We start from the raw sequence: 26,244 nt of genomic DNA on the forward strand, positions 1-26,244 counted from the left end.
TGCAAGAGCCGGTCGAGGCACAATTCCCGTGTGGTTCATTTTGAGCGAAGACATACCTTCACCCGTAATGTCATGTCATTAAAGGTTAGTTTTGACTAATCTGCGCGTCATCGTGGATGACACGAACTATATAGTTAAGTCTTTTATAGTTATTCTGGTTCATTGATGACACCGTGCATTCAACAATGATCGAGAAGCAGTTTTTGGAACTAACAAACAACTAATACCAACTTACGTATTAATTAAAAGTGTAACTAACTTGTATATTACAAGTGATATCAGTGTATACATCAATTTTCCAGATTACTTCGCGCGATTATATAAGTAGCGTCCACTCGTTTTCCGCATTAGTATACAATGCACATAAATACACACATTTGTGTGTTGCTGGTTGTGTTTAGTGTGTGCAACGGTAAATTGTTCACGCGCTGCAAGTTGGCGGCCGAGTTGATGAAGCAGAAAGGATTGAAAAAACTTTTCTTGGAAATTGTAAGTATTCAAAACATACCTCGAAAGGGAACCTATTAACATAGGACTTCCTGGGAAAAGGTTAACCGGCACTTTTTTGGATTTGGAGTTTTGTTTATTAAAGGAGAAAATAAGGTTTTAATTGTGGCGAACTCTCACATGACGAAAACAAGGAGAAAAGTTACTACGATTCAGATGTGTCTCGGTGGCGAGGTATCGCGTAAGTAATTTAAAGATATCACGTATATATCTCCAATCTAAAACGTAGGATGTACGGTTTTTTATTAAAATGAATATTCATGTTTCAATATTCCAAATTTATCTAAACATTACAGATTAATAACCTATATTTTTTGGCGGAAACCCAGGCACTAAGCAGAATATGACTGTATTTCAGGATATCCTAGACGGGTTCTAAATATTGCCCTAAATCGAAAAGAATTGAAATTATAGAGGCTTATTTATCCCGAGCATTGGAACACTATGCTATCACAAAGTAATTAAACACAAACTAGAAATCGATAATTTATATTATTTTGTCTACAGAAAATCAAAAGGTGCGCAGAAACGGTAGCTGTATTGACATTCTTACTGCTAATCTAGCCTACTCCGTATAACATCGTAACATCCATTGGACAATTCAATCAATTGTTTACCGTATTGTCGAGCATTAAGTTCCAAATTTAAACTGGGTTTGAGGGACCATTACGACTGTTTAGCATGAGAAATAGTAATCTGAGGAAACACTATCTTAACGACTTAGCACTGATAACATTAAATGTGGCTATAAATAACAAAATTACACTTAAATAAGTGGTTATATTTTTGATAAGCAAATATCTATGCAACTATTTGTAAAATACAACTACCGTTAACTATTAAAAAAACACACTTTCAAACAAAAAACATTCCTAAGTTGAATGCACGTTTATCAATGTGTCCAGAGGTTACATAAATAGATAACGTATACAGGTTAGGTACATAATTATAAAAGTTACATGTAATAGAGGTACAATATCCGTTCTAGAGAAAAATAAAACTATTACATAAAACATTTGTCGTTCAAATCGGAAGATCATGAAATAGCAGGAAATTAATGCAAGTGTAAGTGGTTTTATCCCCATTTCAAGTGAAGAGGAATTAAAAATTTACTTTTTTTTATACCACGACGGTGGCAAACAAGCATACGGCCCACCTGATGGTAGGTAGTCACCACAGCTTATAGACGCCTGCAACTCCAGAGGTGTTACATGCGCGTTGCCAACCCTTTAAAAACCTGTACACTCCTTTTTTGAAGAACCCCATACTGTAGACACTCGGGAAAACCTCGGAAGGGAGCTCATTCCACAGCCGGTGCGTCCGCGGGAGGAAATTCCTCTTGAACCACACAGTACGCGACTATTTAGGTTCTAAGGTGCGAGGATGAACACCCTGCCGACGGCGAGCGGTGCGGTGATAGAAAGTGGCCATTGGCATCATGTCAAACAATTCCTCAGAGCACAAACAAATACAAACTTTAAAAAAAAACGATTACATAATGAGTACCTAAACATACGTACAAAGTCCTACCTGTACCACAATGAAGCCGGCGGTCCGCACCTAATTATTATACAACGCATGACATTGACATTTAAACTCCGAACGCGTAACGGCCGCAAAAAGTTTGACTCTACTTACCACTTTAATTCGTTTCATTTTGAACCTCATTATAATATCAACAGAGTCTCTAATCCTTTGTTGATATTTTATCAATCTTGCGCTTTCGTGTTGACTTGGATTTTAATCTTTATTTGTTTATATGCCAGTATCAATTCAAGTCATGAGGATATCACACGTTTTATGTTTAATTGTGTTGTGTGCCAGTGCGTGGGCAAAGAGGTTCGATACGAGATGTAAACTTGTTCGTGAATTGAGTAGAGTGGGAATCCCTAACGATCATTTCCTTGGACAATGTGAGTAGAATATTATAAGGAAATAATGAAAAGAGTGTTATTAAGAAAATATACATAATAAAATAGGTATTAGTGCAGTGGAAGATTTAAAGCACGTTAACAATACAGAAACTTTGAATTACATTTCCCACTAGGTACTTGGAGAGTACATTCATTTACATAAGTAAAAATATATATATTTCAATAAAAATCTCTCTTCATAAAACCTCTGCTACATAAAAGTATCTTTGGAACCAGAAAATCAGGATTGAACATAAGTAACTCAAGTAACTTTAAAATGAGTCCAAATTCAAATGTGTCTCTGTCAATAACTTAGTTGATTTAATTTAGAATCTTGACGTATTGTTTGTGATTTACATACCAGCATTTAAATTTGAAATGTAGTACAGTCTGCATCAAAAGTAACGCGTCAAAATTATTTAACATTCTCTCATAGCTTTACAAAAAGTTATATAAGTCCCCGTATAGATTATAGAACAATTAAAGACTGTGAGAGATAATTTAGAACGCGAACTGTAGAGACATATCTCTATTTTGAAAGTAGTTCCTGGTGGTAGATACTTTTTGGAGATTTGTTTCATCTGTTACTATTGATGTTTTTGAGATCCAGTTTATGTTTATGTATCGCAAAATCAAAGTAGCGAATCATTTATGATTTTAAAACAGTTAGTTATAAAGACAATATTTAAATGGATTTAAAGGTACAATAGGGACATCTTTATAACAAAAAAATCCTTTGAATAACTGATCAACAATCAGTTTTTGCTCATCACGATTCACGAAATAAATGCAGCCATCACACACGGGCCGATATTACGGCACGAACCGCAGGGGCAGCGTTGCGCGATGTAGCATTTCGTCGCTATACTTACTCAAACTCGTATCTGATATACGAATCTAATATATAGATACGAGGTTGAGTAAGTATAGCGCCGACTTGAGTTTTGGTTAAATAGCTGTTTGAAAACCGTACAAAGTCGAATAACAAAACTTCCGTGAGACTTTAAACTGTCACTGGTCAGATAAAACATGAGTGACCCATTTTAATATATTTATTCGTACAGCCTTTCCACGCACATCTTGTTCCACGTTCGCACACGAATTCCCGGAGTGTGTTTGAAGAGTGAGTAAACAGTGAATAGGGGACGATTACTCAGATATTATAATATTATTATCTATAAATTGTATATACAGATGTCAATTACAATGAAAAAATCAACGATGATCAACTCTGGCCAACGTGGGACTCGAACCCACATCTTTCGATTGCCGGTCCAATGCGTTACCAATTGCGCCAGCTCACCATCCGTCATTCACCGCGAATTTAATCATTTCAACTGTGATAACGTCACTAGCGACATCTGCAGTTTAAGGTTTTCAACCTTAACCAACTCTGAGGACATGAGCATCGGAGGCATCGTTGATGTTTTCATTGTGATTGACATCTGTATATACAATTTATAGATTGTAATGTGGTACGTTCCACAATAAAAAAGGAAAATAAATATTTACATTTAATATTATTATCCTTTATAATGAATATCGTGAAATCGTATTAATGTGAAATATGTTTTCACACCGCTATAAGATACCATAACATTGTGCATTGAGAAGTAACAGCCGTAAAATTTTACAATATGTACTAGTTTATTAGTGCGAGTGAGGTGTATAGAAAATAAGTTATGCAGACGTTAGCGAATATGTCAGTGTGAAACTCGTGGTAAGGCTACAGGTACAAGGTTTTTACTACGAGCGAGATGCATAGAAAGTGAGTTACACACACGCTAGCGAAAATGACAGTGTCAGGGCAGTGTCAAACTCGTGATAAGGCTACTCAGATTCAATTGCGTTTCGCCAGCCAGGGTAACGGTTTATTGTTACGTGTGTTGTGTGACTTGTGTGCCTATCTTTTTAACAATGGGTTTTCCTTGAATTATAACACGGATCTTCCCACGAAGTAAGTATGATAATTATTGACAATACCTATTCGTATCAAATCTCTTCTTCCTCGCGTTGTCCCGGCATATTGCCACGGCTCATGGGAGCCTGGGGTCCGCTTGACAACTAATCCCAAGATTTGGCGTAGGCACTAGTTTTTACGAAAGCAACTGCCATCTGACCTTCCAACCCAGAGGGTAAACTAGGCCTGGTTGGGATTAGTCCGGTTTCCTCACGATGTTTTCCTTCACCGAAAAGCGACTGGTAAATATCAAATGATATTTCGTACATAAGTTCCGAAAAACTCATTGGTACGAGCCCGGGTTTGAACGCGACCTCCGGATTGCAAGTCGCACGCTCTTACCGCTAAGCCATCAGCGCTTTTTTTTCGTATCAAATACAACTAGGAATAAAAAAGTGATAGAGTCGGACCACGTTAAGTTTTCATGCCAAGTGCTACATCAACTATGGAGCCTATGGGGATATGTAAGCATTACTAATGAAACGGCTGTGCAAAGTTAACGTGGTCATAATCTGTTCAGATTGAAACTAAAACAGTGTTGCAGCTCTCGTAGCCAACATACCAATCGTTAACGCTCCGTAGCGTATTCATCTCTCTCTATCACTCTTCCATAATAGTGCGACAGTGACAGTTGCGTTTCGTTCGCTACGGACCGTTAACGCTTGGCATGTTGGCTACGCGGGCTGGAGCTTTGCAGTAGCGGGAAAGCGATATCACTGTCAATTTCCTAGATAAACTGAGGGATATTTTGTTGGGTATAAAAACGGGAAGTTTTATATTAAGTTAGAAACTTGAAACTTCTTAATAAGACATTTTCATAAAAAACGAGAAATTGATTTCACCGTTTTTGAAAATTTATACCCTAATCGGGTTAAAAAGGGTTTAAATAAATAAAAAAATAAGTAAATATTATAGGACATTAATACACAAATTGACTAAGTCCCACAGTAAGCTCAATAAGGCTTGTGTTGAGGGTAGTTAGACAACGATATATATAATATATAAATATTTATAAACACTTAAATACATAGAAAACACCCATGACTCAGGAACATATCCACGCATGAGCATTCAAATCATCACACGAATAAATGCCCTTACCAGGATTTGAACCCGGGACCATCAGCTTCGCAGGCAGGGCCATTACCCACTAGGCCAAACTGGTCGTCGGTTTGAAAGTGTGTGTGTTATGGGCAACAGTTAGTACATAATATGGCTGTAGGCGTTGTAACATCCCATTCTATCACAAACACTGTGTCACTATTCATAACTAACGTACCTACTAACGTACATACAACTGATTACCGTATTATTTTCAATAAAAATAGAAGATCAAACTAATTTCTCAATGTGACTGGTCATGTAATTTTGTTTGTGTGGAGCATAAATCTACTATATACCACCCAACGATATAATAGTTCAGTACTATAACTATGTTCGTAAATCGTTTTTTTCATCCTTCGTCAAAACACAAATGTAATCCGCACATGCATCGTCACAAACTTAGTGTAAATTACACTAAAAACTTATAAATAATAAACAACAAGCTTCGTCAAACACACCATCGCTTATTAAAACAAGTATCAAATCCAATCTTCCTTTTTTGTGTTGTTTTGGTTTTTTCTCTCGTGTCTTAACCTATTTATGCACATAAATAGGTTACCGTTTTGAGCAGACATGCGCTCACTAACCCATATAAACCCGGTTACCCTACACGGCACAGGACAATTATCGCTCTTGTAAAAAATACTGCAGATATACGTGCAGATTTGGTATATCACAGTGTTATAATTCTTGGATTTCGGTAATGCTCTCAACACGGGTGACTTCGACATCTTAGTAGGCATATTGCGTTTACTTAATGTATGTACAGTCGGCGTCAAATACTTTGTAGCAGTCAAAGTGGCCAAATAGTTCGGTACACCATACTAAATATATGGTGTACCGAACTATTTGGCTACTTTGGTTGCTACAAAGTATTTGACGCTGACTGTACTGCGACATTTAAATAGGCTAGTTGTTAATGGTATCAATCGATCAGGTTTGTTTTGGGAATCTATATGGGACCCATTGCATTAAAACCATACAAAAGTCACAAATGATAGTCAAAGTCTGACAATTGTACTTTACTCAGTTTTTTTTGTGATTTGGGATTTCATCCCACAGTAAGAAATGTTCAGTATGACCTATAATTGGATACTTGACACATGTTGAATATTATAACAAAATTTAGTTAAATGGATAGAAAATGAGCCATCCATTATAAAAAAGTGGAATTTAATTTTTTTTATTGAGATTATAAAAAAAATCAAAACTACGAAGTCCCAAAAAAAATTATGTCTTTCAAAAATAGAAAAGAAAATGGTACCACTCGATTCCTTACATTTTATTAAAAAATAAATTGTATGACAACTATACACATAAATGCAATATTTCAGGGTCAAAATGGCAATTTCCTTGATCTTCCATACATTTAGGAAAGACTTATATGATGTCACGTCACATCACCTTATCATTTTGTTAGAGGCGTTTCAATCGTCGAGTGCGAGCGTCAGATTTTAACTCTCATTTCTGATCTTTGTGTTGCTTAAATGCCATTGAGTCCTGTATAGACATTTGATCCTCAGGAAAATCAAGATCGTTTGACATTATTTACAAAAAACAGTCAAGTAGCCAATTCGCCCCTCAGAGTATGGTTAGTTATATGTAACAAAACGCCCTGTAGTCGGGAGGTCTTAGGGCGATTTCAGAATACCATTTTATACGAGCTTACGCACCGGAGCGTTTACACGCTCGTATAGACCAAATGTAGGGAAAAGTAACGCGCGCGTAAGCTAACGCCGTAACGACCGTATATGCGCAAAAAATACGCTAGTCTGAAACCGCCCTTACGGTATTCCAAAAGTCGCAAAGTCGTAAGCCTTTTATAATGTCTGTATATTTTATGGTTGGCATTTAATTGACAGGGGTGTGCCTAATTGAGAAAGTGAGCAACAGGGATACAAGGCACTTCGTCATCACGCCGAGCGGGAAGAAATATTATGGACTTTATCAGGTAACCTGTTTAGTATCAACTTTTCAAAATGTTATTTATTTAATCGTATGGCGTAACATTGTAGGCATGACTAAAAGTATAACTTATTAGGCCACGTAGCAAACCGATTGCGTCAGGTGTCAGATTGGTATAGAGGTCCTGGCTGCCTTGCAAACGTCTCTTAGAGCATCGTTCAATGTCCTGGGTAGTTTGTTATTCAAGGCTGCAGTCACACTACGCAAGACTGGCAAGGAAAGTGACGTGACGGACACTGAGAGCCCATCTCGAAGTATGGAAAACAAGAAAATTGCAATTTTGATGGTGAAATATTGCGTTTATGTATATACTCGTAGTTGCGATACAATTTTTCTTTGGATAAAATGTAAGGAATCGAATGGTACCGTTAAGGAAGTAAAATATAACGTTAAATTTGAAACTTTCAGTCTTGTATTCTTTTATCATTGCATATTATTTTGATTTTCACATTATTTCGGTACATTGCTCATTTGTATTTATTTTACTTGATTTTGTAATACAATTCAACATGTGTCGTCATCCGTATTCCCTCACACCAATCAAATACTGTAATATGCAAGTGAGACGCTAGATCGCTACCATGTACTTATGTAATATTTCTGAATACGATGTGTGTATTAAGCGTTTGTAGCCTAGCGGTTAGGGCGTGCAAATTTCAAAGCTTCGAAAGAAAACATCGTGAGGAAATAGTTGTAATAGCAACAAGACCTAGCAATCTAGGCAGTGGTTTTTGTAAAAACTATTTAGTACCTAATGCCAATTTTTTTTTTAATACTACGTCGGTGGCAAACAAGCATACGGCCCGCCTGATGGTTAGCAGTCTCCGTAGCCTATGTACGCCTGCAACTCCAGAGGAGTCACATGCGCGTTGTCGACCCTAGCATTCCCCCCCGTTGAGCTCTGGCAACCTTACTCACCTGCAGGAACACAACACTATGAGTAGGGTCTAGTGTTATTTGGCTGCGGTTTTCTGTAAGATGGAGGTACATCCCCAGTTGGGCTCCGCTGCTGTGCCCTACCACACAAAGCGAGATGACATTCACAATGCCCATACCTCTCTTTTGGACGTAGTTTAAGGACGTACCCCGAGGTACCTTTTCCTATTATTAGTGGTGATGAAAACGCCAGGAAGATGATGACACTGTGGATCGTTATGTTCAGTTAACTAATGTGAATGTGTTTCAGATCCCCAGCCGCTGGTGCCGATCGGGGAAGAAAGGTGGCGAGTGCAACGTCGCCTGCGAATGTAAGCATCTATTTTCTTAAGAGGCTGTCAACACCCAATGTCCTTGAAATTGATGTTACTTAAACAGTTTTTTAAGAAAGACTATTTGTTTTAGTCAAGTAAGAAAAATATATGTTCATATTAATTATATTTCAAAGACCGTGGTTGTACTCGATACATGATTGAACGAAATCGGCTCGATACAAAATAATTGCAAAGATTGGTCTTAAAATCACAATTAAACGGTTCTATGTCTTTATTGTTTTGACTTATGGGTCTGCAATTAAAATCACAATTTCAAAACATTTATATCTAAACCGCTGACGAGTAAAATATTACACTAATAATTCACTTTTTTTTATTTAAAAAAAATTCTTATTATTCGTTTACCCAGGCCCAGTAACATGCGACAGTGCTGTCTCATTTACTCCGATACAAATAGACAGTGTGCGCGCTTTAGGTATTGACAGCCTCTTAAGACGAAATGCTGTGTTCACTCTACACAGCATTTTGTAGCACAAAATTCTGTGTAGCGTGATATCCTGCATACTATAGATTAACAAACCAATTTTCTCAGTTGAAAAAAGCGGCAAATTTGAAAAGAGTCCATCTTTCATTTTAATTTCGCGCCTTTTTTTACTGAAAAATTGGTTATCCAGACTATTTATTATTATATCTGGAGCTCGATTAATTTTGAAGATTTCAATTGGTTTTAGTACAACCTTGAAGATCGCTTACACTGACTGTTGAATGGGGAATGAAGTAAGAGTCGTGCGTGAGGTGCGCACCAATAACCACGACAATCGTCGAGGTCGCATCAAAACCATTCCAAATTGTAATTTAGAATCTACCTCCTGCTTTAAAGCTTTTAAACCGATTGCCGTTCTGATGCGTCACGACAAAACACAACATGACAGACAAATAGGTAGTCGGCTTTAGCTCCGCCATATTTCTACGCGACTCTGCCATAGGACCTTTCAACACAGAAGAGATTCTCAATAATATAAATTTACCCGGCTAAGATCGGACGGAGGGTAAGATCGTATGATCACAATTGCTACCAAAATAGTAGTTTATATACATCACTAGCAATGCAATATGTGACGCCTTTTTATTCCTCTCCTTTCCCTACGTTGGAGTAACCGCTCAGTCGTGTCAGTCATCTGTTACGAACGTTATAAAAAAAGTGTGAAAAAGTAAAATTTTAATGAAAAAAGACTGGACGTTTACAGCGTTTGCAATTTATTATCTTTGTTTTAGAGTTGAAAATAGCTATTAGTCCGATCTTAGTACAAGAACATTTTTCGGTTTGGTTTCTTGGAAAAAAAAAAAAGAAATTCAACATTGGGCGTAGATTACTTAATATTTGGATTAATATTTGAAGTCAAAAGTTAGTGACAATTAAGTAATATTTTTTGTGTCGTTCTTAAAGAACGTCGAAGTCGTCGAAGAAAAAAAATATACTTTCATTTGCAAGACTTTAGACGGGAGGGTAATAAAAAAAAACATTTTAGCTTACCTATCACAACATTACACATTATTTTACCCTCTTTTAAGCCTATTGTTTGTTTGTAACTATAAAGTTAGTACTGCGCCATTAGTGAACTAATATCTTGTTTACATTTACATAGCCTTCCAATTGAAAAAAATATTCTATGCAAGAAAGTTGCAGTTAACAAGCGTCGACAAATAGACACACAAACAAACAATCCGTCTCCGGCGGTTTACGATCCGGTTTACGTCCGGTGCACGGGATGAGTCGTAAAATTACGACGGGTTTAAACTGCGAGCTTTTGAGTGAAGTATTTTTTTAATACTTGCAAGTATTTAAAAAAAATGTGAGTAGGTTTTTGGCTTGTTTGTTTTGACGGTGGGTTTAATGCAAGCTTAATTTTGAGTGTTTTTTTTTTTCTCAAAATACTCGTAAATCTTTCGCTCTTGATTTTGTGTTACAACCGCAGACAATTAACAATTCATATCCAAGATCTCTGATCGTGATCTGCCTCTCTATCGCTCGAATATACAAGAGTGATAGGACGCAGATAACGAAATTTAGATTTTCCGGTGTCCGGCGGTTTACAATCCGATTTACGTCCGGTGCACGGGACGAGTCACAAAATTACGATGGGTTTGAAATCCTAGCTTTTACCGTATTTTTATTACGTACCTAATTGTTAAATTTCTAAATAAATAAAACAATTCCAATTGACAGTTAATCCATACAAAAATGAACTGTCATAGGGATCATCATTGGCCGCGTCAGGTATAGGGAGCGTGCATGAACTATAGGAGGCAGCACATGAGCTGTCAGATTTTTGGCGCGAGGCGTAAATGTGATGTTAATTGTTCCAATGTAGCCCACAAGATGGCAGAACCTACTATGCACAAGAAAACACGTGACGTGTAAATTTACATGTTTATTGTTCCGATTCAGGCCAAAAGATGGCAGACCCTCCAACGCGCACGGTCCCTATAAATACTCTTACCGACTTAGAATGTAAAAGCAGACAGACCAAGAATCAACGTCAACTAGTAAAATACGCATGATATTTTTACCTGTTACATTTACATCCAGTATTTCTCCAAACCTAGTTCCTGTATAACGATTGTGCATTTTTAGTATCAGAACACTCGAGAACTCAATCTGTACTTGGACTTCAAGCATTTGGGATTATGCGATCAGGAGTCAGCCAGTCTGTTTAATTAAAAGAACGCTACAGCAGCGAGGTTCATCTGATTGTCATACAATGTTTTGATTATTTATTTACAAAGAATGTGCTCTGAAAAACAGTCCAAAAAATCTATTAAATTATTCCTGTCGTTGTAAGTATAGGTTTAGATTCATTTATTTCTATTTATTAGGAATTATGTCAGATCTATGTAAGATCACAAATTAGTATCACATTCTATTGTTGGAATTGGTCTGTTAGGATATAATATACCAACAGTAACGATGCTTTCGCAGACAAGTATATTGCGTAAGTTAGAAAAACATCTTATATTCTTTACAGACAAAATTTCTAACACTATACAGTTACTAACACTATGAATCCAGATCTTTCTGGATCTGATCTAAATCATAATCTGTTATTAAAATCAGAATACACCTGTTACATCTACTAGGTACTATAATATAATAAAGTCGGACTACTCTAAGTTTTCATGCCAATGCCAAGTGCTTTGTCAAGTAGGGATATGTATGCATTCTTACTGCCAAGTATGTGCAAAGTTAGTGTGGCTAGAGTCTATGATCTAACATGGATCTGATATCATTCCAATTTCATATAGTTCCGAACTCATTTAGAGGACCTGCTGAATTGGCCACTATGTCAACCTTCAACCGTCACCTTTGACACTGATAGATCAGTATATTGAAATTAGATCTAATAAATAAAATTATAAAATCGTCACTTTTGCTACAGACAGATCAGATAAAAATATTCCAAATTCAGTAGCCAAACGCAGCCGTCGGGCTCGGCTAGTATTCGGAAGCTTTTCAAAAGCACCAATAGGAGCGCTCCACATATTTTGTATCGCGGCCAATTAGAAGCGTCGAAATTTAAACCACTTTTGTACTGATCAAATATTGCAAATTCACTCTTTCATCATCCTCCATACAATCAACACTTTCTACATTTAACCGTTTTGGCAAGAACCCTTGTAAACCAGTACCTTTTGGATGATTATACTTCACTTTATTATAAATCGAAGTTTTATTTGAGTCGTCGAGATCCTGACCTGCACGGCGGCTACATATGGATATGCTATTTGATCAGTATCAGGTCAAGTTAATGAATTATGTAAATTATTTTTAGTTTTTTTTTTGTTATGAAAAAATGACATGTAAAATATTGAGTTTTACCAATAAAATTCTGGTTCTGATTCTGAGTGTCATATTGTAATGAGATTTAATAACTAAAACTCGAATTGGCCTGTTGTTTCGAACTGTCTAATTTATTTATCACGTGATAAAAATATAACACGTCGTCTGGTATTCATAAATGCGATTAAACGTCTCCATCTGTCATTACTTTCTAGATTGACGTACCAGGGCGCCAGAAACCGCCAGTATTAAATTGTATTCTTAAATTAAATGCGACCGTGGCTCGTAAAATGTCGGTTTAAGTTAGCTGGGTCTGAGTTAGTTTCTCGCCATTTCTAGTGTTATTTAAGTGGTCGAGTCGGGACTCATCTTACTTTATGATGGTTTGGCGATCGTTCGTTTTATTCCCTAATAGTTTTTAAATGAATTGCGCAGACAATTCATTTAGTAAATTTTGGCGCTTTTTGATTATACTATACTGTATAGAACTCGAGTTTTGTGAGTCTAAATTATACAGTACCCCTAGTGTAACTTTGATCGACATCATAACGTGACGAACGCGTTTGCGTTAAGTCTCATTTTGTATAGGATTTTGAGGTTCCAAAACGTCCCGCTTGGCGCGCTCTTCCTAAATCCAATACAAAATGAGACTAAACGCAAACGCGTACGTCAAGTTTCAAAATCGAATTTAGTTACACTAGGGGTACTGAACCTTCAAACATATCAGTTTGTAACGCATATACTTAAAAAGGATACTAATTTATTTTATCCTTTTTGAAGTCGGTTTACGTTTATTTTGCAAAAAGTTTTTATATAAGGTGTAGTAATATGCCTCGATTACTTGTTGCGTTCATTCACACTAATTCCCGGTAACTAGCTGTTATAGAGGGACTACCGGGAAACATGAAAATCGAAATTCATTATCTGTCTCTCTATCGTTTGAATATGCAAGAGTGATAGAGAGGCAGGTTATTAAATTACGATTTTCATGCTTCGCGTTTCCAAACACTATTCTCCTCAAATGTTATTCCTGCAGAACAAAAGGACATACCTACTTAAAATTGAAGATTACCTAGTTAATTTAATAGTATTTTCAATGTGTTTCGGATAAAATAATATAAAACAAGGTAGAAACCATTATATTTAATAGTTTAAATTGGTTACAGCGCTACTAGATGACGATATTGCGGACGACACAGCGTGCGCTGTAGACATCTTCCACAAAGAGGGCTTCAAATACTGGAACCAGTGGACCGTGCGGTGTAAGAATGACGATACCATCACAAAGGAAATATACAAGTAAGTGAGGTGTACAAGCGTATAAGTATCTTCATAAAACAGTTTTTTTTCCGAGCACTACGGGAAAACTTAAGTACCTTACTCTGGTAATTTGCGGGAAAGTTCTGGAACGAATTCGCTGCATGCTGATGCGTTGAAATATATACGCAAAAGTGGGAGCGCTAATTGGCCCATTTGACCAATAAGGACAAGGGTATTTCACCGGATAGGTTATTCTAAGTTGTAAAACTTTTACTTTGGCAGGTAGTCCCAAATATTTGTCTGAAAATAGTTATCGCCGCAAAACTATTTTTTTTTGATACTAAGTACCTGTGTCGCAGATCACGAAGGTTTCCTTATTGTCGACGATTTTGTGTCACGATATTTTTGTTTTCTTATGTATTTTTTGAGTCAGAATTTTTTTTACCAGAGATTTCACAAGTCTCACCATACAAAAAAATTGAGTATATAAAAAACCTTTCCGATGGTATATCGCTTATTCTTATTGGTTATGTCCATCCTTTTTTGTTGAAAATTCGTTGGGCGCTCGCGGCGAGATCGATACTCGCTCGCGGCCAAATCTGTGCGCGCTTGCGGCAAACTCGCACGCTCGCCTCGCTTTCAACTCTCTCGCAAATCGCCAGTGTAGGCTCTAAGCAAAATTACATTAGGAGTATTGTTATACAGATGTGTGTGCCCTACTGTATGTTTTGGCCTGTTTTCATCCGTGGTTCTTGACAAATAATAGGCGTGCGTTCAGAATATCATTTATTGCAAGACTGGTTCTACCCTCCATATCTATACATATACCAAATATATACCAACACCTCCACCCTTAATCGCTACTTAAGTAACTTAATACTATTTGGTTCTTAATTCTAAACAACTGTGATAATACGTGAATATACATATTTAGATATGTCTTGATGGGTATGTTCAGTGACACTATCTAACGCACACAATCTTGATTTACAAGTTAAGAATAATCTATAAGTAAGTAACATTCAAATGATGAAATGTTTATTTTAGGAATACAATTATATCATAATATTTATAGCTAATTAGGGTAACATGCGAATGTTTGGCATGCTAATGATTTACATTAATTTACTCTATGCTGGCCAGTCTATAACCATAAATTTAGATTAAAGGGATAAACAAGTAAGCAGTGTCGAACACTAGAACCTTACCTTTCCCATGTAGCTAACAATTGACACAATCATAAGTACATAGGGTAGGTGGTAATTAACTCTAAAAATATTCATCAAATCCGAAACGTAAAGGAGGTTTAGGTACCCTTCTAGGTGGACAAGTGTTATCAACCTTATCGGTTGCAACCTGGGGCTGGTCCACGGCGGCAGCCTGTGGGGAAGCTACTTTTTTCACACCCTCGCTCGCGCTAGCTCTAATCGGCTCGACTGGTCGTTCCTCTGGTTCCGGCTCGCCCATATCCACTTGCGGAACAATTAAGGAGCTGTTTCTACGACGGACGGATGATCTAGGCTGTGTACGTACTTCACCCGTATCCCTTGGGACCCTACGCCTTAGTTGGTCGATGTGCCTATGTACCTCGGTTCCCTTATCACACCATACTTTATAGTCTGTATTACCTAGAATGTCTGAGACCTTTCCCGGGACCCAGCGGTCGGAGGAGCGGTAGTCGCGACACCACACTTCGTCGCCGCGTGCGAATGCGCGCCCTTGCAGCCCTCGCTCCGCGTTATCCTGCTTTTGACGTTCGTTTACACGGTCTAAACGATTTGGTTTTAAATTATCTAAGCGCATACGTAAATTCCTTCCCTGTAAGATTCTGGCCGGACTTTCACCTGTAGTGTAATGCTCGGTATTTCTATACGATAATAAAAACCTGTTTAAAGCCATATCTATATCTACTTTTTGTTTAATAGCTTTTTGGATTGCCCGTTTGCAGATTTTGACGCTATTCTCGGCGGCACCGTTAGACGCGGGGTGGTAAGGCGCTGAAAATAAATGATCGATTTTATTTCTTGACAAAAAAGATTCAAATTCTGCACTAGTAAAAGGAGGGCCATTGTCAGTAACTACCTGTTTTGGTAGGCCAAATCTCGCCCACATTGGCCTTAACTCTGAAATTACTGCCCCAGCGGTAGTTGTTTTCATACGAATGGCCTCAATCCACTTAGAACCGGCATCTACTACAATTAAATAAGTATTCCCTAATATGGGTCCTAAAAAATCACAATGTAATCTTGCCCACGGGCGATTGGGCCATGGCCAGGGACTCGGAGCGTGGCCGGGCGGCGCGCTCGCCACGCTGGCGCACACCTCGCAGCTGCCGCACGCCGCCTCTACCGCCTCGTCCACTCCCGGCCACCACACATAGCTCCGTGCCAACGCCTTTGTTTTGACAACTCCCATGTGTGTGTCGTGCAACTCTTTTATTACCTTGGATTGACAAGATATTGGAATAACTACTCTGTGTCCCCACATGACACAACCTAGTTCGCTATATATCTCTTTCCGTCTATTAAAGTATGGCTTAAGTTCTTTTATATCTACGTCGCTAGGCCACCCGTCCGCGATGTAACTCAAAACTCGGCTAAGAATCGGATCTGAAGCAGTTTCCTTTTTTAGTACCTTATAGTCTAATAAAAGGGCCTCGGACGCGAAATGTAAGTACGTCTGTTCAGGCAACACTTCTTCCGTGGCGATTGATTCGTCCTTGTGAGAATTAATTAAACGCGATAGGGCATCCGCGGTATTTTTATCGGTATTCACATATTCTATGTTAAAGTCATAAGCTGATAACTTAATCGCCCACCTCTGAAGCCGACTTGCTGCCGTAGTTGGTATAGGTACCAACATTTGGTCCAAAAATGCTTACTAAAGGTTTATGATCCGTGCGAAGTATGAATTTTCTACCAAATAAATACTGATGAAACTTATCTGTGGCAAAAACTATGGCTAAAGCCTCTTTGTGAATTTGACTGTAATGCATTTCCGCGGAAGTAAGAGCACGTGACGCGTAGGCGACGGGGCGCTCGGAGCCATCGGGAGCACGTTGTGCCAAGACTACCCCAAGGCCTCGCGATGACGCGTCACATGTTACCACGCTAACGCGTGACATGTCAAAATGAACCAATACCTCCGCTCCACAAAGATCTTTTTTTACCTGAAGGAATGCCTCATTCTGTTCCTTTCCCCAATGATAATGTTTGCCTTTTTTTAATAAGCTATATAGTGGTGTTAAACGGGACGCTAAGTTTTTTATAAATTTCCCGTAAAAAATTATCATACCTAATAAAGATTTTAATTGGTGATTATTTTGCGGTGGGGCCATGTCGATTATAGGTTTAATTTTATCCGGGTTTACCCTTAAACCTTCCTTATCCAGAACAAAACCTAAATATTCAACTTTCTTAGTCAAAAAGTCACATTTACTTTTTTTAATTTTTAGGCCATTTGACTCTAATATACTTAGCACTTGCTCGATCGTTTGAAGATGACTACGTATGTCCTTACTTTTTATTAATATATCATCGTAAAAAATTACTACGTCCGGTACCCCTTTAAATAGATCTTCCATAAACTTTTGAAAAATACCTGGGCTAGACGCCAGCCCATAAACTAAACGAGTGTATTTGTATAACCCCTTATGTGTATTTATTACTGTATACTCCGTGGACGCCTCATCCAGAACAAGTTGATTATAAGCTTGTGATAAGTCTAATTTAGTGAAAAACTTATGTCCACTGAGTGTGCTAAAAAGGTCGTCGACCTTTGGAACCGGGTACCTATCGACCAATAAGTTAGGATTAAGGGTCACCTTATAGTCCGCACACAGTCGTATTCCGCCGTCCCCCTTACGAGCAATCACCAGAGGAGTGGCCCAGTCGGAACGGCTGATGGGCCGGATGACGCCCGCCTCGAGCATGGCGTCAAGCTCAGCGTCAACTCGCGGCCGCAGCGCGAACGGGACCGGGCGCGCGCGGCAAAACACCGGACCGGCGCCCGGGCGTACATGCAGCCGCACCGTGCCGCCCGTGTACCGCCCCAGGGTGCCGTCAAACAATAACTCATGCCTGGAAAGGATTTCATTCAGAGTATTAGATTTGTTTACTTTTTCTGAGTCTATATTACAAATCCTGGGAGCGGGAACACCTATACCTAACTCTGCAAGCCACTGTCGACCTAAAAGTGTCGTGATACCCTGGTCTATAACATACAAATCTAATATTTTGGTAATTCCTTTGTACCTTACTTCGACTCGTACATAACCCTCCGGTTGAATCACAGTTTTATTGTATAGTGTTAAATTTAAACGACAGGACCGTAACGGTAAATCACTAAAACATTTATAATAAGTATCTAGGGTAATACATGATAAGGCGGCTCCGGTATCAATTTCCATTTTTAGCAACTGATTCTGAACAAACATCGTTATACATACCGGTTTATATTTGCTTAATGACATTTGGTACATAGGTTCGTTGTCATCATCCAAATCACTATTGTCCAGCGCCGACGCATACCCGCCGTGATCGCTCGCCACGTCAGCTAATCCCTGGTGCGCGTGCACCCAATAGACCCGGACAATGGAGGTTGAACCCGAGCAAATCCCAACTCGTGGTACAACTCCTCATGAACCATTCCCAAATCCTTAAAAATGGGTCTTAGCAAGGCACTCTTTAAGCCGCCGCCTCGCGTGGACACACTTCTGACGCATCGACCGGGGAACCAGACGTTACTCTCCTAAAATCCGGTAAGAGACTTGTTCTTAGACCGGATGAAGGGAGACAACGTCAAGGGGCCAAGGTCGATACAGCGGAAAGGTGTCCTGCACGGGGAGGCTCGGAGATTGAGGGCCATGAAAACGACCCATTTATCCCTTCCTATAAACCCCCAATTTACCCATAAAACCTTACCCAGACCAACCCTCCTGTCCCCCCTTCCCATCTTAATCCATTTATCCACATCCCCCCTTCCTGGAGGAGAAAACCTCGACTCCAAAAACCCTAATCCAAGGTGTAACTGATCGTGCCGATGGATGCGTGGCTGAGAGGGAGCTCAGTCGCGAACGATAGGCCTCGGGTACCGGGCGAAACCCGTTGTAATATAGCCTTGTCTACGCAAGCGGGGCTCTGCGTAGTACTGACCCTTTATATCCCTAGCTACTCGTGGGAACCATATGTATAGCAATAAATCAAAAAAAATAATCAATAAAAACCAACAAAACCAAACGACCTCCTTAGATGAGACGGCACATGCTGAAGCACTAAGGGGGGCGAAACAAATAGAAAGCGGGAAGGCTAAGGAGGAGCCATCGAAGCTGGAGAGGCCGCTGAAAGCCGGGGTACCTATCGGAACCCCAGCCCAGGTGACTAAGCCAGAGACGATGGAGCTTTCAACAGCTGGACCCTCGACTGACAAAACGATGGCGGCTGAGAGTGGGACGACACCTGTTGAACCCTCGAAGCAGGTCATAGATCCCGGCTGGGAGATCAGGTGCAAACCAAGAGGGAAGCCTGCCCAGACCGAAGAAGACGCACCTATGCGGAAAAAACTTTCGCAGAGGAAGAGGCAGCGGCTCCAAAAGCGAAGAGAAGCAGAAAGCCGCTCCTCTGGAAACAAACAGGAGGTTGACGCCCCGGAGGGACAGGGCGAGGGAGCGACGACCCCTGCGGAACAAACCCAGGCAAAGAAGAAACCAGAGGGGAAAGCCAAGAGGGCACGCCTGGATGAAACCATATCCCCCAGAGGCGACCACAAAAAACAACGGACAGACGCCACCTCGGGGAACAGAGAACTACCCTCCTCCTATGCGGCGGCAGCAGCATCAGATCTGACGGTGGCGATTACCAATAACCGCACGGGCAGACTGACGCAGCAAGATGCTGCAGAGGTGGAGAAGAAGATCGGGGACGCTATCTTCCAAGCAGCCATCGAAACCGATCTGGACACCGCAGCGGAGGCCCCAGCGTTCTCAGGTAGACCCAGTTTTGTGGATGGGTACCTGAAGCTGTGGTGCCAGGACGCGAACACCAAGGCGTGGCTGATGAAGTGGCTGGAGTCGGCCACCCTTCAGAACGGAGACCAGCTCGTTGGAAAGAGGGAGGACGAGATGGTCCGGAACACTAGGTGCGGTATCCTGATCCCGTCCCTGGAAGACAACCTCACCAAAATAGGCAGGGTCCTCAACTTCCAGAACCCGTGGGCCATGGTGAGGAAGTGGACACTCCACCAGGCGATCCCCCTGAAGAAAAGGGCCTGTACCCTACTCCTGGTGGGAATACCTGAAGACGTTGTTCCTGCTGTGATGGAAAAGGGAAGAAGACTGAACTACCTGTGTGGGACAGTCTACATCCGTTTCCAGCACGGCGGAGGACGCTTCAGAGATTCTCCACCGGAGAAAAACGCAACAGAGGCGAACACTGACGGAGGGGAGAACAAATCTGCAGAGCACGCGCCTGAAAAGAACACCCCCTCTGCAATGGACACCGACTGCGCGGAACCACACACCTCAGACATCGAGGAAGGCATTTTGCTGGACTCTGAGGACGAGGATGGTCTACCAAAGGGGATCAGTCTCCTGGACCTAAAGGGAAAGGCAGCGGAAGGGATATCCCCAGATGGCGCCTTCCCACTGTAAGGTCCTCCAGGTTAACCTCCAGCACAGCGAATCTGCAACGGCTCAACTTCGAAGATGGCTGGAGGTTAACCCAACATCCATAGCCCTGATTCAAGAGCCGTGGATCAGGAACACACGCATAAACGGCCTTGGTAATACCGGAGGTAATTTATTTTACAATACACACTTCAAACCAAGATCTTGCATATACATATCTCGAAACATAATGGCACAACCACTAACTCAATTCTGTTCCAGAGACGTGTGTGCCATAAAACTCCTCAGAACACAAAACTCAAGTCTACCGGAGATAGTCCTGGCGTCCACCTACATGGCGGCGGAGGACGAACCACCTCCAGTGGAGATGAACAACCTCATACGCTACTGCGAACGAGAAAGGCTCGAGCTGGTCATATCTGCAGACTGCAACGGCCATCACAACCTATGGGGAATGGAAACCAACAACAAAAGAGGTAACGATATTGTTGAATACCTTATGTCAACTAACCTAGATATATTAAACACAGGATCCAAACCAACTTTTGTCACTCGTAGGTGTAATACTATAATTGACATTACTCTAAGCACAGGACTGGCAGCTCAACACATATCCAACTGGCACGTGTCGGACGAGCTATCCTGCTCCGACCACAGATGGATTCGGTATGACCTGACAGCTGACATCCAAACACCCACACCTAGAAGAAACCCGAGACGCACGGACATAGCGGCGTACAAGGAACTTCTGGAAGGTAAACTACACAATAACACACACACTAACAGACCTAGCAACACAAGGGAATTGGAGGAACAGGTAAACTTAATTATTAAAAACATAACTGAAAGCTACGAAAACACATGTCCGCTATCGACTCCATCAGCTGGAGGAAAAGGCAATAACAATAACAATAACAGCTGGTGGGGACCGGAGTTGGAACGAATGAGAACAAAAATGAGAAGGTTACTTAACAGAGCAATGAACACAAGAGCTGAAGAGGACTGGGACAGGTACAAAACAGCTAAAACAGACTACAAGAAAAGACTAAGATACAGAAAATCAGCCACATGGAGAAACTTCTGCGACAACATATCCACAGTAACTCAAGCAAACAGAACAAGGAAAATCCTTGCAGACCAACCAAGACAACTACTGGGCACCCTGAGGAGACCAGATAATAGTACCACTAGCAGCCCAGCTGAGACAGAAAGGCTACTGGTGGAGACTCACTTCCCAGGATGCAAAGTAGTAAATGAGCAAGACCCAGAACAGGATACAATGAACTATAATCCAACTGAAAGCGAATGGAGAACAGCAGAATGTATAACAGAATATAACAAAACGATCTGGGCGGTAAATAGTTTTGATAACTTTAAATCGCCGGGAACAGACGGAATTTACCCAGCCCTACTAAAATGGGGTGGACATACATTAATCAAACACCTATCCAATCTACTGTGCAGCTGTATAGCCTTTAGATATATACCACATAAATGGAGGGAAGTGAAAGTGATTTTCCTCCCAAAGCCAGGCAAAACCGATTACTCGGACCCCAAGTCTTTCAGACCAATCAGCCTTACATCCTTCATGCTAAAAACACTAGAAAGACTATGTGACAGAGAACTGAAGGACACGGCCCTAAAAAACATAGAAATCCATCCAAACCAACACGCCTACAGTCAAGGGAAATCAACTGACTCAGCTCTCCACGCTGTAGTAAGCAACATAGAGAATGCGCTAGCAAGGAAGAATTCATGCCTAGGCACCTTCATCGACATAGAAGGAGCCTTTGACAAGACAAACTTTAGCAGCATTCAGCAAGCATTACAAAGACATAGAACCAATCCACTCGTAACCGAATGGATAATGAATATGTTAAGACAGAGAATAATAAGACTATCCGAAAACCAAACTCATCAAGCACTAGTCATGAGAGGATGCCCCCAGGGAGGAGTACTCTCACCACTGCTATGGAACCTGGTGGTGAACGAATTGATAACAAAATTAAACAACGAACATTTTATGACTATAGGGTACGCAGATGACTTAGTAATACTAATCAGCGGCCTAGTAATAAACACACTTTGTGATCTCACACAGACAGCACTGAAAATAGTAGAGAAATGGTGCAAGGAGAATGACCTATCGGTAAACCCAAAAAAGACCGACACAATTCTCTTCACACACAAACGAAAACTGGGTACATACGAACTGCCAACCCTTTTTGGCACAAGATTGACACTTTCAAAGGATGTAAAATACCTAGGCATAATCCTGGATGATAGACTGAACTGGAACAAACACCTGGACAATAAACTAAACAAAGCAACAGTAGCCTTTTGGCAATGCCGGAGGATGGTGGGCAAGAGATGGGGACTTGCTCCTCACATCATACTGTGGCTATACAAAATGGTAATAATGCCAATGATCAGCTATGGCTCGGTCGTATGGTGGCCCCGCACCCAGCTAACCACGGTAATAGACAAACTAAATAAAACACAAAGACTAGCATGTGTGGCTGCGACGGGCTGTATGAGAACTACTCCGACTGCGGCGCTAGAAATAATGCTAGGACTCCTACCATTACACATATATATACAAAAAGAAGCGGCTGCCACGGCTCTTCGGTTGAAAAAGCTAAACCTATGGACATCCTTCAGCTCATCGCACAAGAAGATCTATGAAAATATGATCTCGAAACTACCCATGCTGGCGGCGCCCATCGACAAAACACCAAAAACTATGATCTTCTGGAAAGAATACGCCATATCATTAACAGAGGATCCTAAAGAAGGACTAGACCAAACAAACCTAAGAATATTCACAGACGGCTCAAAAACACTTGAAGGGACAGGATGTGGTGTCTTCTCGGAAGACCTGAACATACACATCTCAAAACCCCTGGGAGAACATAACACGGTATTCCAAGCTGAATGTGTGGGAATAATAGAAGCTTGCAATGCTATAACAAGACGACAGGTGAAACACGAAAATATACTAATACTGTCAGACAGTAAATCAGTACTACAAGCGCTATGCAGCGACAAAATTAACTCAGAGCTCATACTCGAATGTCATCGAAGCCTCACGGAAGTGAGCAAAGAAGGCAACAAAGTAACAATTCAATGGATAAAGGGGCATAGTGGATCAAGAGGAAACGATGCAGCGGACGAACTGGCCAGGAAAGGCTCAGAAACGACGGCATATGGACCCGAGCCCATCATACCCCTACCAATATCCTATATACACAACCAGCTAGACCTACATCACAGACAACTGCACAATAAATACTGGAATGAAATGGACACATGCAGGCAGACCAAGGATTTTCTACCGGAACTGAACCACAAACTCACCAAAATACTACTGAAAACACCTCGACACCAACTACGTAAAATAGTAGGATTAATTACAGGACATAACACACTTAACAAACACCTACACAATATGGGTAAAACAGACAGCCCCATGTGCAGAGCGTGCATGGAAGAAGAAGAAACAACAAAACATATTCTCCTAGACTGCAAACAGGTAGAAGTATACAGGAACAAATACCTAGGGAATCCGTGCACACTAGGAGAGGCAATTAGCAGCCTGAAAACTTTGCTAGGCTTCGTGGAGGAGCTGGGGTGGTTAGAGTAGCGCTACCTCGTTTCACGCAAAATAGGCACAATGGTTGTCGAGTTGCGGAAAATGCCCAGAAGCACTAACTAACTAACTAACTAACCCAATAGTTGTTTGTGCCCCGGCGGCCCGAGCGACCTCCGCGTCCGCGCCCGCGCCCGCTACCGCCTCTTCCAGATGATCGGTTCCCGCGTGCTCCGCTACCGTTATAGGTCACGCCGTCTCCGCGTGATTGTGACTGGCTACCCGCCGTTCCCGTCACTCCGAGTCTTGCATTTTTCTCAGGGCACATCCTTCTTAAGTGGCCTAAATTTTTACACCAACTACATTCAAAGTTTTTATATTTACAACCTTCCGTTTTATGCCCAATCTCCCCGCACGCCATACATTTATGGTTCGCTTCTAGTTTATTTACACCCGTGTTAACATTATTAGCGTCTCGATCTACCGCGACTGCATTCTTTTCTGCCGCCTCCAATGTCGTAGCCAAACTGACCGCCCTCGCGTAGCCGATGCCGTCCTCCGCGAACAATCGTTGCCGCGTCGACTCACTTACAATGCCGCAAACAAGTTGGTCGCGGAGATTTTCTTCTAAAGACGACCCAAAATCGCATGTTTTTGCTAGCTTCTTCAGTTCCGCCACATACTCAGCTACACTTTCTCCCTCTGCCTGGCGCCGCTGCCGAAATCTGTAGCGCTCGGCCAAGATGGAGGGTTTCGGTTGTAAGTGATTTTTGAGCAGTGTCACCGCGCTAGTGAAGGTCAAAGATGAAGGTTGGCTGGGGCTTGCTAACGTAGATAACAAGTGATATGCATCTTCTCCCATTACGGCGATTAGTGTTGGTAACTTCACTTCATCCTTAATATCGTTCGCGAGGAAATACATTTCTAACCTCTCACAGTACATAGTCCAATTTCCCGTTTTCACGTCGAACTCTGGTATTTTTCCGACGCCCATTGTTTTTAACACTACCTATATCACACGTACACTGAATAATACTTGATTTAAGCACGTATTTACTAAAATAAAGTAACAAAACCACGCCTCGTTCGCCAGTGACAAATAATAGGCGTGCGTTCAGAATATCATTTATTGCAAGACTGGTTCTACCCTCCATATCTATACATATACCAAATATATACCAGTTCTGACTAGTTTTCTTTCATGAGAATGATTACTGAAAGTGTATATCTATGACTCATATATGAGTCATTGAAAAATGACAAACCTATGATGGTGTAATGTAACAAATTCGATATATGATCATAATTGTAGGATTACTGCCATTTATCATTTATCATTTCTAAAATAGTCTAATTGCGGCTATAGGTAAATCTAACACAATGATTGGGGTATTCAGAAACATGCCACATAAGTACCGGGTGTTTTGTTAAGAACCTGCAATATGTTACGGTGTGAATAATAGGTCATACTGAGCAACGTTAACCCTCATTTACTAATCTATGTATTTGATAATCGTTCGTAAGGAGTAAACTGTAGTTAGGCATCGGACACAACTTTAATTTTTTTATAAAAACTCGGGACATCTTTATTTTTTATTTGAAACGTTTTTAGGACACTTTTTCCTGAAAGTGCCCAGACACGCGATACGAAGTTCACCGGGTCAGCTAGGTTCTTTACTTTTCACTTAATCAATTTTAGACATGTTAGATAAATACGAATAACACGGGGGTAAGCGATTCCGACACCGAGACAATCCCCAGGCGTAGCCGAGATGACAATCGTTGATAGAAAGCGCCAATCAAATCATGTATTGTGTTTAAAACACATGATTAAAACTTTTACCTTGATCTAAATGTAATTTTCTAGATGTCCAGACTTGAACTCTCCGCGGGCGAGCCCCGAACGAGACCTTTACGCTGACAGGCTCAGGAAAAGAAGACGGCTGATCAGAAGCAAAGCGCAATATATCAGACAAGTGTATGGAGTACATGCTTAATGCAATCGTTGTTTTATTTCTACCCGAATTTACTAATTATATATACCTAGATATAGTCCTCCATGTCAAAATTTTCTTTGTACAATTTCCTCTGATGAGCACGTATATGGCTAGCAAAACCGAAATTAGTCTTAAATGTCCGGTCGCACTGTGTACAATAAAGCTGCCCTTGGTTGTTATATATGTATGCGTAGGATGGCTTGGGTCGAGACTTCCGTTGAAGACGTTTTTGGTCCAGGTGTTGAAATCAAGATTCTACTAAAAATGTACTAATTACT

The 26,244-nt window shown here is 40.6% G+C and overlaps 1 pseudogene; it reads left to right on the plus strand.

Annotated features, from left to right (window-relative positions):
• The first annotated feature begins 342 nt into the window (after nucleotides 1–342).
• LOC133516550 (lysozyme-like) lies at nucleotides 343–25,971 on the plus strand (annotated as a pseudogene).
• The last annotated feature ends 273 nt before the right edge of the window (nucleotides 25,972–26,244 follow it).

This window comes from Cydia pomonella, chromosome 3 (genome assembly GCF_033807575.1).
Source record: "Cydia pomonella isolate Wapato2018A chromosome 3, ilCydPomo1, whole genome shotgun sequence".
Classification (NCBI taxonomy): Eukaryota; Metazoa; Arthropoda; class Insecta; order Lepidoptera; family Tortricidae; genus Cydia; species Cydia pomonella.